Raw genomic sequence first — 18,440 nt, forward strand, 5'->3', positions numbered from 1 at the left:
ATAGTTCTCAAAGCTGATATGCCTTATTCTACTCCTTAGTAATAACATCAAAATCAATGCTTCACACACACACACCTATCATGGCCCACCACACATTCACTGATTGTGAATATTGCCTCCTGGCAACCTAAATGCCCAAGGTAATAGTTTACTTAATCCTACCTTCCCTTGAAATATCCATAGTCATTAATCTCAACTGCTTTTCCTACACCACAGATTAAAAATTTACATGCATTTTTAAAGTGGTTGATACTAAGTTAAAAATTGCTGTTAAATTTCATTGTTGGGAGGGAAGAAAAGAACATTTCTTCCTCCACTTATTCTTTCCCTAGGATTAACCACCACACACAATTTCCAAAACTGTACTACTGCTCACTCTTTCCCTACGACTAATTTCCACACACTATTCGTAACAAACTGCCTATTTATGGAGCACTTCATAGTTTACAGAACATGTTTACTCACAGTACCTCATTTTATCTAAGCAATAGTCCTGCCAAGGAGGTAGAACCAACACAAATTCAAGGAGAAAAGAATTAAATCTCAAAAAAATTAAGTAAAATTGGTCAAAACTTATAGTAATAGCAAAAAGTAATCCCAGGTCATCCAATTCTCAACTTTAGTAGTTTCAATGCCTGTAAGAATGAAGCACTTACATTTCAAGATAAATCCATAAAAATAACTCAGCACAATATAATCATTTTGAGTAAGAGTCCTTATAGTTTTTAACATAAACTACAACAGTGTCTTTTAAAAGAACTGCATCGTTTTGTCAGAGCTATAAGGCTTTTTGAGATCAGTAAATAGAAAGCCAGAAATCACCTAATATAAAATCATATGAGAGAAGCGACAGCAAACATTTAAGTACTTGAACAGAATACAAAGCAATAATTCAAAGTAGTAGCTACTATTTTGCAGGAATAGAAAGAACATTTCCCAATTACTTCCTTTTTGCACTAGTTTATGTGAAACATGGGGAGAGGATGAAAAGCCAGGGAAGCACGATTTCTAATCAACATCAAGCGGAATATAAAGGCCAAGTTCCTCTATATCACAAACAGACTCTGCTGTTCCATTTAGCTAAAATATAGCAATTTACTCTTCATAAATTCAAGTATCATTTGATAATTTAAAACCCTGAAAGTTATGTGAAAATAGCAAAGTAGTGTGTTGCTCCCCATTCCCTATTCTGAACAGCTTCCAAGGATACCCAGCTGCAGACACTGACCAGCACAAGGACTCCCAACCCAACATTTTTAAACTTCCTGCTCTTCAATCAAGTTTCATTCACATATATGCCCTCCCTACACTCTTCTGTAGTTTTTACATCATTTAAATCTACTCCAAACAATTCTTTTAAACACACATCCTATATACATTATTCTGCCTTGTATTTTTTTTTTTATTCTTAAATTACCTGAGCAAACTCTTTGCTTTGTCCTTTCCATGGACTTCATTCCACTGAACAGCTTTCCAAAGCTAGTGAACTAAGCTGGCAGGACAGTTCTTCTGCTCTGTACCAGTATCAAAAACAAAGTAACACTATCAGCCTATAGAGCTGCCGGAAGTTTGTTGGGGACCACAAACTCACAATGGCTAAATCTGTATATTTTCCTAAGGGATAAATTGGTATCAATTATTTGAGATTTACCATTAACTCTTTAGGGATGAGCCATCCTCTCCTACCAACTAAGACTAAAACTAAAACCACTACATTCAGAAAACATTCCAGGGCAAGAGCCTCCTTAGCACAAGATCTTTTCCACCTTCTTCAGCCATCCCAAGATTATAGTTGCTTTTTGAGTCATAAGCTTCAAATTTTCAACCAATTTTGAATCTTCCGCTGGCCCCACCTATCACTGTATACACTCAATAAACAGTGGCTGTCTTGTGAGTACAGCTCTCCATTCATCACTCATCACATATTAATTTGTTTGTTTCTTATTTTAATTCTCTCACCTTACCCTTAATAGAGGCAGTTAGGGATTTTGGCCAGGTCCACAATAGTCTATCAGTGTCCCAAGTCTCCACTTTCCTTCCTTTGGTTTAAATTCCTTTAGTGTTTAATACCAGCATCTGGGAGAATTTTTCAAAATTAATTCTTGTAGTCCTTTAATTACTATTCCTGCAAAATTACTATTACGTGTTTGCTTTTATAAGATAGCTAAGGAAAGTAGCCACATTAACGTATTATAAAACTTTCTATGGAAAAGAACGTTCTAATTTCCAAAACAACTAATTACCTATTAAAACATAGTCTGTATAAGTGAATGCTTGGGAGGAGTTAATGTTAAAATTTAATTTAATTGTTTAAATAGAGATGAAGTACCTCCTAAAAGCTGCATAAGAATCTCTTTATATTAGCTATGGAAAATAATTAGCCAGGTAACAATTAAGGGTTCTATCATTAATTTCATTTCTGTAAGGAAACCCATTTCACTAGACATTTTTAAATAATAATTAATCTTTAGTTTACAACTATGAGTAATGATGTAATAGTTAATATAAAGAGACTGCCTAAAAGAAAAATAGTAATGTCCCAAATGATTCTGATTATTTCAAATCTAATCCACATTGCCTTCTTAAAGTGTATTCCTATCTTTCTCCTTCTAAAAATAGGCTTAACCCTCTACCTTCTCATGAAAAACTTTAGAGAACTTAATGCCATCGAAATACAGCAAGTTAAGTCTACCTTTTCACATATCTTCCCACAAGGCTTCCCAAAACATATGCTGTTTTAATTTTTAAAAATCAACTAGGTTGTTAGAAGAATACTGTAACTGGACTCTATTAAACAAAGGCCACTAAAATGACACATGACACTCACAGTGGGTTACAGAAAGGACTTGGTTCTACTGCCACTGCCTAAGGATTAAGGTTGATGATCCTCCTGTTAATGGATCATGAAAGAATACCCTAGGATACAGAACCAGTCCAGAGTATCTTCCACATTGCTGACTCATTATCTGAAATGGAACAGTCTGAGAAGACATAAAGAGGGTAAACAACTTCTCGATACAGAACTTTTGTCCTTAGGAAACACCAATTTCTTAACTTGCCCTTTTCAGAAGGTCTCTGTCATCTCCCACTGCATTCAAATGAAACTTAAGTGAATGTGACATCAACTGCTTTTAGTTAAAAAGATTATAAAGTTACACAGCTCATCCATACTATAGTTAGAAAACAATTATTGTAAGGGTAAACAAAACACATGCTGTTTTAATTTTTAAAAATCATCTTGGTTGAGGAAGCAAAATATATTAGTATTAGTACTCTTTTTTTGCCCCGTAACAAAGAAGAAAGGTAACTGTCCTTTACTGGTAACTGTCTATGATTTTTTTGATTGGGGGGCGGGGGGCGGTACTGGTGATCAAACTCATGACCCTGTGTTTGCCAGGCAGGCACTTGTGCTGCTGAGCTATGTCTCCGGCCCATGTCTGTGATATTCTTAAATACAGTACAGTAAAAACTGGAGCATGAAAATGCTAAGGCACCTAAGAAGTGTGTGGGGGGTAATCTACAGAAGAAAGGGAAGATCAAGGAAAAGTCTTCTACATTTAATGTTTTTACTGAAAAAGGGTGTCCTATTCATCACCTGCAAGCCTACTATCTTCCAGATTAATGAACTAAGTTGAAGGAAGAAAGAGTATCTCACAAAAGTGGAATGTACCCACTGGGCTTGGTGATGAAGTAATTCTTTAGAAACGAATGCATTAGGTTATTTTTTATTTATTAGTACATGTTTGTTGGGGACCACAAATCCACAGTGGCTGGGGTTTTGCGTATTTCCCTGTGGGATGAAAGGAAGGATTGGGATTGCTGGCACCACCCATCTGGGATTTCCCATTGACTCTTCCAAGCATGGGATCATCTATGCCTACTTGAGTTATTACAGGATTATACTCTGGGTCAAAATACTTGTAAACCTAAGATTATCTATGATCTCTGGAGGGAGTCTTCGGGTGATCTGTAATCCTTTGCTAGCCCCACCTATCAATGTATATAGCTAATAAATAATGGCTGCTTTGGGAGTGGGGAGGTGAGATTCAGAGACTGACTTGCAGCCATTGAAGGGATACCTGTTTCTGTTTATTTTTCTCACAGCATAATAGAGGCACACAATCAGGACTCTTGGTCCAGTTCCTGATATTAACTACTTCAACTCTTGGCTGGGTTCTTGATACATGTTTGCAGTACATAATGATTACATTCCTGTGTGGAGTTGGTATATGTAAATAGCACATCTTAATTCTTTTTTCATTTCCTTTCCTTCTCCCTCCCTCCATCTCTTGCTCTTCCCACTTGAGAAAGATCTCCCTATTTCCTATTATTTTTCATTTTCTTCTTTACGTGTATTTTGAGTTTGTCATTAAGTTTGTGTGATTTATTTCACTTAACACTATGATTTCAAGGAGGACTGAACTAGATTAGGAAACTTTTCTTTACTCACTACCACACCTTCAAGTTACAAAATGGTAGAATTAAAAACAGAATACAGTCATAGAAAATAAAAGGTCTAAAATAAAGTAAAAAAACTGTCACTCACCAACAGGATTTTAATGTGTCTGCAAATGACTTATTATGGTCTTTGTGCAGTCAAACCCCTGGTAATGTTGATTTGTATTTGCAGCTGCTTCCCAGTGTTAGCATCACTACTCCAGCTCCAACTCAGATTCGTCAACATTAGATACCGATAAGAAGCATGCAACCTAAATCCCTCACACTCACAGTTCATGGCCAGGTATGGGCTCCTCTGAGAACCTAATGTCTCCACTGATCTGCAGGAGGCAGAGTTCAGACAGTAATGTCAGGAATGGAGAACAGAAGGGCAGTTATAAATAGAGACGAAGCTTTCCGTAGTGGCCTGCTGTTCACCTGCTGCTGCTGCTCAGTCTAGTTCCCAGCCAACCCTTGGCTTAAGACAACAAAGATTATTCTCTCTCAGTCTGAGAAATCAGAAGTCCAAACTCAAGATGTCAGCAGATCTTCATTCCTCTGGAAACTCCTAGTAGAGAGAGAATCTATTATCCGCTCTTCTAGCTTCTCAGCAACCCTATGTCCTCAGATTTTATCACTCCAATCTGCCTCTGTATTCAAATCTCTTCCTCTGTGTAAACTCTATTGATTTCTATAATTATAAAGACATCCATCAATGGATTTACACCCCACAGAGGTAACCTAGTATTGTGTTTGTTATGGTTTATGTCCCTGTGGCCCCACCTCAAGCCTCATATAGTCACGGACGTCACTGAGTCTAATGTTGGTGATTTGTTTGTTGTCTAGCGCTGGGACTGGTGGTGTGAGTGCTTCACCCGCCCAGGGTTGGAGCTGGCATACAGTGTAATGGTGGGAAGAAGGCATGTCTTCTCTTTCTTGCTAGTGCGCACCTTGCTATTTGCAGCCAACCATGAATGGCTGGCCCACCATGCCACTCTGCCACTTGGAGCCAACTGACTATGGACTGAAACCTCCAAGAACTGTAAGAAATAAACAGGCGTCCAGGCCAGGTATTTTGTCTCAATAAGGAGAGAAAAAAGCAACCAAGACAGTGTTATTTCAAGATTCTTAATTTAGTCACAGCAAAGCACAGAAAGAGACATGGTAAAAAATGAATGGCAAGGTGAAAAGGAAATCATAGTGAATACAGGAAAAAAAAATCAATGATGTAATTAAATTCTAGAGAAGATAACAAACATAAAGAAAAAGAGGACTCAAGGATAATTTTTGTTCCAAAAGTAAATTACACAAATGAATAACAAAATTATTTAAAGATAACAGTTTCCTTGCAATTGAGAAAACTAAATTTGCAGGACAAAAAGATACAATGTATACCAGAAAAAACAGATTCAGGGAGATCAAGTACCCTGGATAAGTATAAGGATTTTTTTTAAAAATTGCCACACATACAAACAGGAAGGGAAAAAAAAGTCATCTTAAAGGCTATGGAGAGGAAGAAAGGAGGAGGTGAAGAGCAGATATTTAATGGGAAATACACCAATTAATTCTGGAAAAATACCTGTACCATAGTTTGGTTTATTGCTGTAGACAAGTTACAGATCCTCCTATGCTAGGCCCTATCCCTAACTATAAAGTGAAAAGGCTAATTAATACCTTTTAGTTGTAAAAGTACATGATTCTACAACAGCCAAATGAAAAATATTTCAAACACATGGTTTTATAGTCCCATTTTCACCTTACAACCCTTAAATTACAAACTGAGAAAAGATATTTCAGTCAGTCTTCTAATCTCTAAAAATATCTACCATATTTCATCTAGCAAATTATCAAATATTGATGGTTCATGACTTATAATAGTTTAACTTAAGACTCTCCAACTTTATGACAGGAGGAAATTTTTATTTGCTCAACAGAAGTCTTATTTTGAATTTTGATAATTGCTCAAGTTACTATACACAGGACCATACTCTCAGGAAGCTGAAGCAGCAGGCCGCAGTGCCCAGTCAGCCTCACCATCAAAGAGGATAAACAACCCTTATAGTAGCACAGATGCTGAACTGGCCCCCTGCAGCTCTGGACAGTGAGCAATGTGGGCCCACAAGACAGTAACTTTTAATATGTGATTTTTTTATGCAGCATTTTTCATGACTCAGTTGTGAGGTTCTCGAATGAAAACTGCAGGTACCACACTGGAACTATGTATAGGAGAGAGTAAAAGTACTACTTTCACCTCCTGTTCCTGCCACAATCAAATTGCAACCTGTCTCCATCAGAAGTCACATGTATTTCTGTGACTTGGTGAGTAAAGCTCAACAATGACCAGCATTTCAACCTACCTACATTTGTGTGGGTCTATGGAGACAGGCACTGATTGTTATTAAGCAGACATGTAAGTTTTCTAGTTTAATTAATAAATTTGAGCTTGCTATCTTATTTTGTAAAGTAAGTTAAAATGTTTTTCTTAGCAGTGGAGTTATAGAAAGTACAAAAATGCACGTTTTGACTCATGATATTGGTATAACTCCATATACATCACTGATAATGCTAGAAAAATACATGGTTGATTAATAAATGGTTATTCTAGTATGGCTTCAACATCATTTCAAAAGAAAACAATATCCCTCCATAAAAGAAAAGTCAGGGGTGAAGGAACACTATTCAAAGAAAAATGAATAGATGAGAACTTTTCGGTCAAATGTCATCACAAGGAACTATAATTAATTGGTAGTTAAAAATGTATAGGTTTTCAAGAATTACGATTTGGAAAACTGTTCAAAAATAGGCATAAAAAGCAATTTGATTCATATTAAGGACTGTTACATTACAGACAAAACAACAGTACTAAAAAAAAAGTCTGTTCAGTCCAATAGCACTTTTTTAAAGTTACAATTTAAACAGACTTATAAAAAATAAAATAAACAAAATAAATTAGTTATCTGGTAGCATATATGACAAGAAAAATCAATACCATTTACTGATAGCGAGTTATTAAGTGATATATGGAAAACATGACATACATAATTTGTCCTGATTTTTAAAACATAAATTTTTGTTTTGTTTACTTGAGGTAGGTTCTTGCTATATAGCTCAGGCTGACCTCAAACTCACTATGCAGCTGAGGTTGGCCTCTTAACTCCTGATAATTATCCTCTCTTGGCCATTCAAGTGAGGCATTACAGGTATGTGCTACCATTCCCATCTTGAAAAGCATGGAGTTTTCCATAATCAGTTTGCTCAGACAAAGAAAAATCTATAAAGCTACTAATTTCAAATTTTATGGTTTAGTAATAGATAAAAGTACTGACACTATTCACAATCCTGGACAGATTTCAAAACTAAATACTCAAGTGATAAAAGATAGTATAGTAGTGGCACAGAAACAGACATACAAATCAATGACACAGGAATTAAATGATGTATAAACAAGCCCAGGAATATTCAGCCATCGGATCTTTGACAAAAGAGCCAAAACACAAGCTGGAGAAAAGAGAGCCTCCTTAACCGACTGTACTGGGAAACTTAAGATCTCTTACCACGCACTAAATGAAAATAAAAGAGGATGTAAGACCTAAATTTTAAAACAGAATTATCCGCTGAAAGATAAAATAGCTGAAACTCTTTAAGGCAAGGGATAGGCAAATATTTTAAAATGAAACCCCAACTGAATAATAAATAATGTTAAGAATCAACAAATGGAATCATAACCAAATTTAAAAGCTTCTGTAATACAAAACAAAACCAACTGAGTAAGGAGACAACCTACAGAATGGGGGGAAAAACTTTGTCAAGCATTCCTTGGACACAGGACTAATGCTTAGAACACGTAAGAACTTAAAATAATTAGAACACCCCCGCCCATAAAAGATCCAATCAAAACATGATCAACTTAAGTGAACAGACATTTCCCAGAAGAAGTTCAAGCGGCCAACAAGTACATGAAGAAATGTTCAACATCACTGGTCATTACAGAAATGCAAATTAAAACAATGTTGAGATTCCACCCAATCCAGAAACAATGGCCATCAAAAACCATGTATTAACAAATGCCAGAGAAGCTGTGGGAAAAAGTATTCTTCATTGTTGTTGGAGATATAAACAAGCACAAGCAAAATTATGGGAATGAGTATAGAGATTCCTCAAAAACTGAAAACAGAAATTGAGCCAGCTTACTCCTTCTGGGGATCCTCCCAATGAGCTAAACACATCATATTACAGTGATATGTTATAAACATCCATGTTTATAACACTACAACTCTTAATAACTAAACCTTAGAACTACCTATATTTAATGAAAATGTTGCATTCCCACACAAGTACCACTCTGCCATAGAAAAAAAGATAAGTGATTCACCTGATGTTAAGCTAAATAAATCAGACACACAAATTTTAACTTAACATGATTTCTCTGATATGAGAAATCCAAAGTAGAAATGAAGAGCAAAGTAAAAGATAATAGAAAACAGAGAGACATGTCTTTTGCAAAAGGAAGGGGACCAAGAGATGGCGCAAGAAAAAGAATCTGTTATGTACCAAATCTCCACGATAAATAAAAAACAATTTTTTGAGACAGGGTCTCTCTCTCTGTAATTCAGGCTGGCCTTGAACTTACTTATGTAGCTCAGGCTGGCCTCACACTCATGACAATCTTCCTGGAGGCCATCCTCAGCCTCTGAAGTGCTGGGATTATATGCATATGCCACCACATCTGGCAAAAAAAAGTAAAATTTTGAAGAAATCCTGATACTAGATATATCTCAACTTGTTTTTATTAGAGGTACTGATAATAAATATGTAAAAAAAAAAGGCTTTTGGGGGATCATTAAAGATACTACGAAATCTTAATTTGTATGAAACAGTAAAAAACTACATTAAAATGATTTTCTTTAACTTTTGTCAACACATGTTTGTATATAGCTGTTGATACCCCTGGTGATTGTTTAGAAAAAAAGGGTATATAAAACTAACTGACAATGGAAGGTGTATTGGTCTCTGGCAACTTAAGTTTGGTAAAATATCACTGCATTGTACATCAAGAAAAGTTACACACAGAAGTATTAAAAATGGATAATGAGCTTCCTGATAAGCCGCACTTTTGTGCGGGTTCCAGGGAGAGAAAAGTCAGCGCTTCCCATGAGCCTACCAGCACGGCTGGGTCTGAGAATCAAATTCCATGTATCTACCCCCAAACTCCAGTAAGCAACTGGCTGGTTTAGAGCACAGGCTGAGTTGATAGTAACTAAGGTACATAAAGCAACTAAATGCTTGTGTTGTTTGGTTGATTTTGCAGGCCTGGGGCCAGCAGTCTGAGCATCTCTTGTGAAGATGACAGTGTGCCATATAGCAAATATGGGGGATTTCCTTCTATCTTGTCTTTGAAGTCCAATATTGTTCTGTTTTCCTTTGTTCTAATTAACTGTTTTGCTTTATTTGATATTCTGTTTTGATTGGTTTTATTCTGTTTTGTTTTTGATTTGATTTGGCTATATCTGATGGAATGGACAACTACTGTGATGGTAGCTATTGTTGTTTTCCTAATATCCTGCTTGAAGTTCTGTACCAATTTTGCTGCATTGTTTTGATTGGCTTTGTTCTGTTTTTTTGGATTTTACTATCTTTAAATTTAAAAAAGTTTTTTAAATGGATAATGACATGCAAATTGTCAAAACTGTAATTTCATAAGGTCCAACGGACTGAACCATTACCAATTCTAGGAGGTCCTTAAAATTATGGATGCCAATTATGGAAATATTATTTACTTTTCTTAAGGGGCTCAGTAGGGAAAAATGTTGAAAAGATTTCCGATTTGAAAAATGAAAGGAAAATTTGTGTCAGACTTCAGGATGAAAAATGGCTCACAAATTTAGTATTTTGGGTGGATATGGTCATTCATTAAATGAGTTAAATATCTGTCTTCAAGGTGAAAATAAACTTATCTGTGGTACGTTTCAAACTGAAACACTCAAAAAGAAACTTACATTTTGGCACATTCATGTTATGGCCAATGATGTTATACATTTTGCTAAGCTGGCTAAACACTGTCCAATGAATAGGCAAACACACACACACACACACACACACAGCAGTGCTTTCTGCTTTGATAAAGGAATCTGAGAAAGGTTTCAAAATTTTGGTGGAGGCAGGGGGTGGGGGGACCAATTTTTTGGTATATTTGCAACTCCATTTCCAGGTGACATAAATACATTTCCTATGACTTCTCAAATGTATAAAGGTGCAAACAGACATTCAACTAAAACAAATATATGATCGATCCTGTCTTTTTAGTAGACTTTAGTAATATGTATCTTTCAAGAAAAAAATTCTGGGGCTAGCGATTTAGCTCAGTGGCATAAGCGCCTGCCTTGCAAGCAGTCAGTTGTGAGTTCGATCCCTGGTACTGATTAAAAAAAAAATCTTCACTTTACAGTAACACCACATTCATGTCATAGCTTTTTGCCAGTATGTACATTTTTGAATAAGCATTTTCAAAGATGAAGCACATGAATAAATTAGATTAAAAATTCCTGAAGAGTACCTTGAAAATTGACCAATTTTACAACTGCCTCCATTAAACCAGGCACTGATGCAACAGTATCACAAAAACAAAGTCAAATATCTTATTTGTATTATGATTATGTGGCCTTTTCTTTTTTTAATGTTATAAAAAATAATAAAAATAAGGCTGAGCATGGTGGCACAGGCCCATTATCCTAGCACTCAAGAGGCCAAGGCAGAATTGCTATGAGTTTGAGACTAGCCTGAGCTACATACTGAGATTCTTTCTCAGAAAAATTAATTTAAAAATAAAGTTTTATCAATTACAAAAATCAGGGTAGCTCAGTGGTATAAGTGCCTGCCTGGCAAGCACAAGGTCATGAGTTTGATCCCTGGTACCAAAACAAACAAACAAAAAAAAGAAGTATAACAAAAATTATATTTTTTATGTAGCCCAAGAAAACGCCTCTTCACTCAATGAAGTCCTAGCACCCCAAAAATTGGACAACCATGCTTTACAAGGGTCTATATTGGTTAGGTATATCACATGTATTTGCAACTTTCTATAATTAACACTGGGTTTTTAGGCAAGTAACTTTAGTCTGAGAAGTATCTCTGTTAACAAGAAAAAACAAACACTTATGGTTAACAAGGAATACAATGAATAAAGTTCTTCAAACACAATTTGAGGATGACTGAACCTTGTCTCCTGCATGCCAGGCAAACACTCTACCACTGAGTTATAATTTATCCCTTAAAAAAAAGAAAATTTTGTTTGGTACCAAGGATCAAATTCACAACCTCGCGCTTGCCAGGCAGGCACTTACGCCAGTGAGCTAAATTCCCGGCCCAACAAAAAACTTAAAAGCCTTAAAATTATTCCCAAAAATTAAACACAGGATGTTAAGGAAAACTCAATGATTTGTTAGGGGTAATGAGAGTACAGTTGCCAGGGCTAAAATAGTGAAAAGTTAGGGAAAGATTATAAACAGGTAGTTTATAATCTCTACTAGTTGTTTTCAACATATAAGCCAAATACATATTGTAGAGATTTATAATTATGAAGGAGTCTGCAAACCTACAGAAACCAATCATTGTTGGAACATAAATAACGTCCTACCTCCAAATACACACACTTTTAAATATGAGATTGTTTCATTCAATCTCATGAACTAGAAATAGCACAAACTAGAATACAATGATCAAGCCCTACTCGTTGGTTCAGTATTTTCCTTTATAGGAATATGGCAAACGAAAATTATCAAAAACTAGGAGAAAATAATTTAAGTATTCATTATATTGTGTACAAAATTAATTATAACTAACTTAAGATACTTAGTAAGAATCATTAGATAATATGCTCACACTGAACAAAATATTAGGCAATCATTAAAATTACTTTCTCAAAGATTATTTAATCTTACAAGAAAATACAATACAAAATTACATGAAAAAGCAGCCTGTAAACTGTTACACACTGAATGATTGATCCCAATGTCCTCCTTGCTCTCTATTGCTATTTCAAAACCAGTATATTCAATCAAAAACACCCTAACTCCACTCCCAAAAAAATCTTGTTCACAAACTTGAAAGTTAAACAAACTGATCTGATGACTATTAAGTACCACACTAGAGCCTAGCAACTTCCTTGCATCTAGTCTTCTCAAATACACAATGAGAAGGTTCAGCTTGACAGGCAGAAAGAAGCATGAATCACAATAGCAGGATCACTTTCAAGTCAAAATTTCTTTCTCCTCTACACAAATGTAAGTTTGAACTAAACATCTGGGCTAGAGGTTTAAATCAATGGTAGAGTACTGTCTTTCACAATCCCACTACCCACTTCCCCCAAAAGTCTTAGTCAAATATGCTTTATTTATCTTAAACTCAATAAACTTAATTCTCATTATTTTTAGCTAAGGTGGTACAAAAGCCATATAAATGAAAGCCAGTATCTTATGAATAAAATGGTCAATTTTTGTATCACAATTCTACCTTCATAAGAACAAGTAGTCTTTTACAACTGAAATATTCAAAAAGATCATCAAAAGGTTAAGTTAAAAATTTAAGATAACTATAAGAAATCAAATATTCTCAAGATTGCAATTCAATAGAAAGGCTGCCATTATCTCTCACTGGACCTAACTTTCTCCAATTTCCTAGCATTCACACAAACAAAGATCATCACAGAACAAACCCAGTGCCAGCATGGTTAGGTTCTCTTATCTTAAAACGGGTATAAATATGCTCAGTGTCAAAAGTTTCAATCACAGAACACTAAAGTTAATCATTTATCATTAATCCTCAGTACTAAAATAGCATCTGTGTACCATGATCACAGTACATAATAACGCAGTATTTTTCAATGAATTTATTCAACAAATAGTTATTTAATATTTATTTTATGTCAGGTACTATACTGAACAGAGTGATGAGAAAAACCAACACTCAAATAGAAAAGGCATACTAATATAAGTCAAGGCAGAAATGAGTATAATTTTAAGCAAAATAAAAGATGAGGCATTTATTGATTGGGGGTACAAGACAGCCTTCTGGAAGGATAATGAAAATGTTCTATAATTAATTTGATATAATTGTTAGTACATTAAGCGAAACACTTAAAGTTTTATGCAACATGTCACATAAAAGTTTTATTTCCATGTATTTTTCTGAGCCTACTAAAAAGCATCACGTAGAAGACCACTCTTACCCAGACTTCAATAAATACACTTTCAGGTAGAGGAACTATATATCCTCAAAACTGTAAAATTACAAGTTCTAGAGCCTTGTTAGCAATTTTATGTTTTATCATATACATTAACTTTCCGTTAATACCCGCTGGGTACACACAAGGTAAAAAAAACAATAATAATAGAAGACAAATCAAAACAAAACGAAAGTAGACAAAAACACAAATTCATGCCTCAGGAAAAACATAATATAGAACAATGCTAAAAAGAAATTCTTTGGCTCTACATATACCGAAGATTAAAACTGGACCGGTATCTTTCACCAGGTACCAAGCTAAAATCACAATTAAAACAGAAACATTAAATCTTCTGGAAGATAAAATAGGTAAAACTCTTGCCGACACTGGTGTAGGCAAACACTTTAGGAAGAAAACCTCAAATGCATAGGAACTATCACAAAGAATCAACAACTGGGATCTCACCATATTGAAAATCTTTTGCACAGCAATACAAATCACCAACATAGAGAAGAGACAGCCCACAACGTGGGAGAAAATGTTTGTCGGTTGTTCCTCAAAAGGACTACTATCGAGAACATACAAAGAACTCAAAAACATCAATCCTCCCAGATTTAAAGACCCACTCCAAAAATAGGCGTGTGAAATGAATACACAGTTCTCAGATTAAAAAATGCAAACAGAAAATAAATATGTGAAAAAATGTTCAACATCACTGGTCATTCGAGAGATGCAAATTAAAACAGCACTGAGATTCCAACTCACTCCAGAAACAATGGCTATTATCAAGAAATCAAGCAGTAACAAATGCTAGAGGGGTTGTGAGAAAAAAGGAACCTTTCTCCACTGTTGGTGGGAATGCAGACTGTATAAATGTGGAAATCAGTGTGGAGACTCCTCAAAAATCTAGGACTAGAGGTCCCATTCAACTCAGCTATTCCCTTCTAGGTATCTTCCCAAAAGAATTAAAAACAGCATACCTCAGCAATATATGTGCACCCATGTTTATAGCAGCACAATCTGTAATAGCTAGATCTTGCAAACAACCTAAATGCCTATCGACCGAGGAATGGATAAAAATGATGTGGTATTTGTATACCATGGAGTACGACCCAGCCGTAAGAAGGGTAAATTGGAGACTTATAGGTAAATGGATGCAACTTGAGAACATACTCACTAGTGAAATAAGTAAGACACACATGTATAAACATCATATTGTCTCAGTGTGAGAAGCTGGAACAACATATGTCTGTGTGTGTGTGTGTGTGTGTGTGTGTGTGTGTGTGTATGTGAAACATAGTTAACATAGTTATACTAATGATTTGTCTGAATTCACTGAAGAGAAAAATTTGTGCTGGTTGCTCCAATGACTGAATGCAGATATCCTGTGCTTTGGGTGAATGATTTGGTGATGATAATATGCAATATATGTACCGTTGTTGTTCCCTGATTGAGGTGCTTTGCAATTGTTTTAGTTTTTTATTTTTTCCTCCTTGAAATAAAATGGATCTAGAAAAAAATAAAATAAATTCAAAAATTAAAAAAAAAAAAGAAGCTCTCTTAGCAAGGTGTGGCGGCACATACCTGTAACCCCAGCACAAGTTCGAGGAGAGCCTGCAGTACACAGTGAGTTCAAGGACAGCGTCAACTACATGATGAGACCCTTGTTTCAAAAAAAAAAAAAAGCCCTCCAGCTAATCATGATAAATATAAGACAACCTTTGACCATTTGATACTTCCCTCATTTCTCCTGTTGATCCAAAAACCCCAGTCTGCACTAGAGGATGAGGAAAAGGTAAGGAATACACCTCTCAAAATTGTTCCGTAATCTACACAGAACTTACTAGCTCTACAACTTAACCAAGTTTATTCATTTCTGTTCTCTGTGCTTCTAAGTTTGTAAATAAGGATATGCAAAATAAGGACAATAAGATCTGATATCATATGGAGAGTAAATGAGTTAATTTATGAAATGACTGGCACAGAAAAAAAAACCCACTATTTAGGTGTTTGTTGCTGATGCTGCTGTGGATACTATTAACAAGTACCTTACCAGAAGTACTCCCAAATGCAAATTAACCCAATAAAAAGACAGCACAGATAGCTAACAGTTAAAGGGAGCAGAAGCATCCTGTTTCTGCACCTACTTTAGCTACACAAATTATTTTAGAATGATGCTGCCCTATAATAATGCATCAATTTAGTATATTCCACCTAAATTGTTTCTTATATTTTATGCACTGCATAGAACAGATCATATGAAATGTAACCAATAACACAAAATATTCAGTAGTTAATTCATCAAACTCCCAATACAAAAGAGAAAAAAATGATTACACATGACCAGGAGAAAATATTAAAATTTAAGTTAGTGCGTAAATCCTTAAGGAATCAAGTCTTTTTTTCATGGGTTTAGTCTTAAGTACTTTGATGAATGTCAAACCTCACCAAGAGTAATCCTTATCCCTCTCTTCAGTTTAGATAATTCAAATCAATAATTTAACCAGTTATTGTACCTACAGTAGATTTACTATCTCTCTTGACTCAATCAGAAGATGTAGAAGTGTGAATCATAATTTGTCTTACACTTTGATATTCTAATTAGGAACAGGCTAACACAAAAGAAATCTATTATTCAGTCAACACACAAATCTTGAAGGAGTATTCAGTGCCAAAGTCTAAGCCTAGATCTGGGTGATTTTTAAAATCTACAAAGGAAATACTGTCAAATGTCTAAAACTGCATTATAGGTTACATTAAGCATAACACAGGCTATAAATCGTGTGAAGAAATCCAAGAAAAGGGCATCATCTGGAATGTCAGAAGCCTTTCTAGGAAGGTATCATCTGTGGTAAATTTTGAGAGACAAATAAATCTGCCAAAGATAGAAAAATATTTCTGGAAAAGGTAAAAGTATATACCACACATCTAGCTGCCTTCCTAACCAGAAAATAAGCTTTGACAGGAAGGCTGGGACTTTACATCATTATAAAATACATCATTATAAAAGCCTTTTAATTTTATTTTGTAAGGAATGAGTATTAAATGACTCCTATCAGCAAAGGTACAATCAGACTTGCGAACATACTGGGATGGAGGTGAAAGCAGACTAGGCTAGTGTGGTTTATATATAGATGTTTTCCAAGAGCCTCATGCACTCATAGGCAGGGCTTTGGAAGGTGACTGGATCATGGGACTTATGGTCAGGAGGCTGGCTCAGGTCAGAAGAGGCAGCTCAGCAGAAGATGTGGCTTGGAAGAGTTTGTTTTGCTCCCCTTCTACCCTGCTTCCTGTTTGCCTCGCCCAGAGCAGCTCTCTTCTGTCATGCCTCTCTGCCCTGCTGTCTAGCTTGGCAGTTAGCTGACTATGAGCTGAAACCTCTACAAACTGTGAGCCAAAGTAAACTTCTTTAAATTTTGGTTATCAGGCACTGTGTCCCAGTGACAAAAAAGTAAAGACTGCTAGAGAAAGAAAGTAATAGTCCAAGGGTGGACAAAAACTTCTATGAAGGGTGACATAGTAAATATTTTAGGCTTTGCAAGCCATATAATCTCTTACTACTGCAAAATTCTCCCTTTGTAGCACACACATCCACAAAAAACTGAAGATGTAAACTTAATGAGCAAGGCTGTATCTAAGTAAAACTTGTTTTATAAAAACAGGTGCTCGTTGGTTTCCGGGAGAACATGGCGGACAGATAGCAGCAGCTACGGGGCTCTCTGAAACACCCAGCTTAGAATTCAGGAATGGTGCTGAGTAAGGAATCATAAGCAAGAGGAGATATGCCCCGGTGATCCAAGAACGAACTGGGCTGAGAGAAACCAACTGGGAATGCAATCCTGGTGCTATAACAGGAACAGATAAAGCCTCCGCGTGGAAGCTGGAACCCGTGCCATTGGAAGCCAGGATTTGGGTTTCCTGCTGCGCGGCGGCTGCATCTGCATCAGCTCGGCAGGGAGCCATGCATCCACCTCCGGTGAGTGAGGGAAAACTGGGTCTCTTCCCCACGGTCTAGGAGACTCCAACAGAGGACATTCTGGGACCGGGCAGACTTGCGGGAACAGGGCACTGCAGTGACTTCAGACTTCAGCCACGTATCCCCCTCTCAAGCGGGATTGGTGAGAAGTGCCTAGCCTACGTGACGCTGCTGGCTGAGACCCAGTAGGCTAGCACAGTCCAGGTCCCAGATCCTGAAGGTGACCTGGAGGGGTGGGCCCCCCATAGGCTGTCTGGTCTGTAACTCCCTGGTGCACTGCAGTGGGCGGGAACACCTAGCCGGCACAATTCAATCAGATTGTGGCTGACAGGGAAGGAAGTTGGGCCTCCTATATATGCTTGCATATATAAGGAACAAGGAATATGGGAAGAGGCAGCAACAAGAAAGGGTCCTCGGCCCCTAATCCTGAGAAAGAGGCAATAGCGGACACCACACCAATAGACATACAGCGCCATCTAGAGAGCCTCATAGATCAGTTCAGGAATGAAGTTATTAATGACCTGAAGCTAGACATAAGCAGAATAGTTAGAGAAATGCTAAGCACCACCCAAGAAAAAACAGATGGTGGAATGCAAGAACAGAAAAAGAGGGGAGAATTGTTTAATGGAGAAAACAGAGAAAGCATAGAATACGTGAAGCAGGTTCAAAGAGAATACCAGGAAACTAAAAAGTTTATTGAAAACCGGCATAACAGCTTGAAAGAAACTAAGGACAGATTATCTGAACTGGAAGGCAGATTTGTAATATGGGAGCATGAAATGAAAAACTTCTTAAAAATAACAAAGA

The 18,440-nt window shown here is 36.3% G+C and overlaps 1 protein-coding gene across 2 annotated transcripts in view; it reads right to left on the minus strand.

The window, feature by feature from the left end:
* The window catches only part of Gsk3b (glycogen synthase kinase 3 beta), a 185,246-nt gene that overhangs the window by 133,114 nt on the left and 33,692 nt on the right, over positions 1-18,440 (minus strand). The window lies entirely within an intron of this gene.

This window comes from Cavia porcellus, unplaced genomic scaffold (genome assembly GCF_034190915.1).
Source record: "Cavia porcellus strain 051 isolate PalLab524CR breed Dunkin Hartley unplaced genomic scaffold, mCavPor4.1 scaffold_15, whole genome shotgun sequence".
In the NCBI taxonomy this organism is placed as follows: domain Eukaryota; kingdom Metazoa; phylum Chordata; class Mammalia; order Rodentia; family Caviidae; genus Cavia; species Cavia porcellus.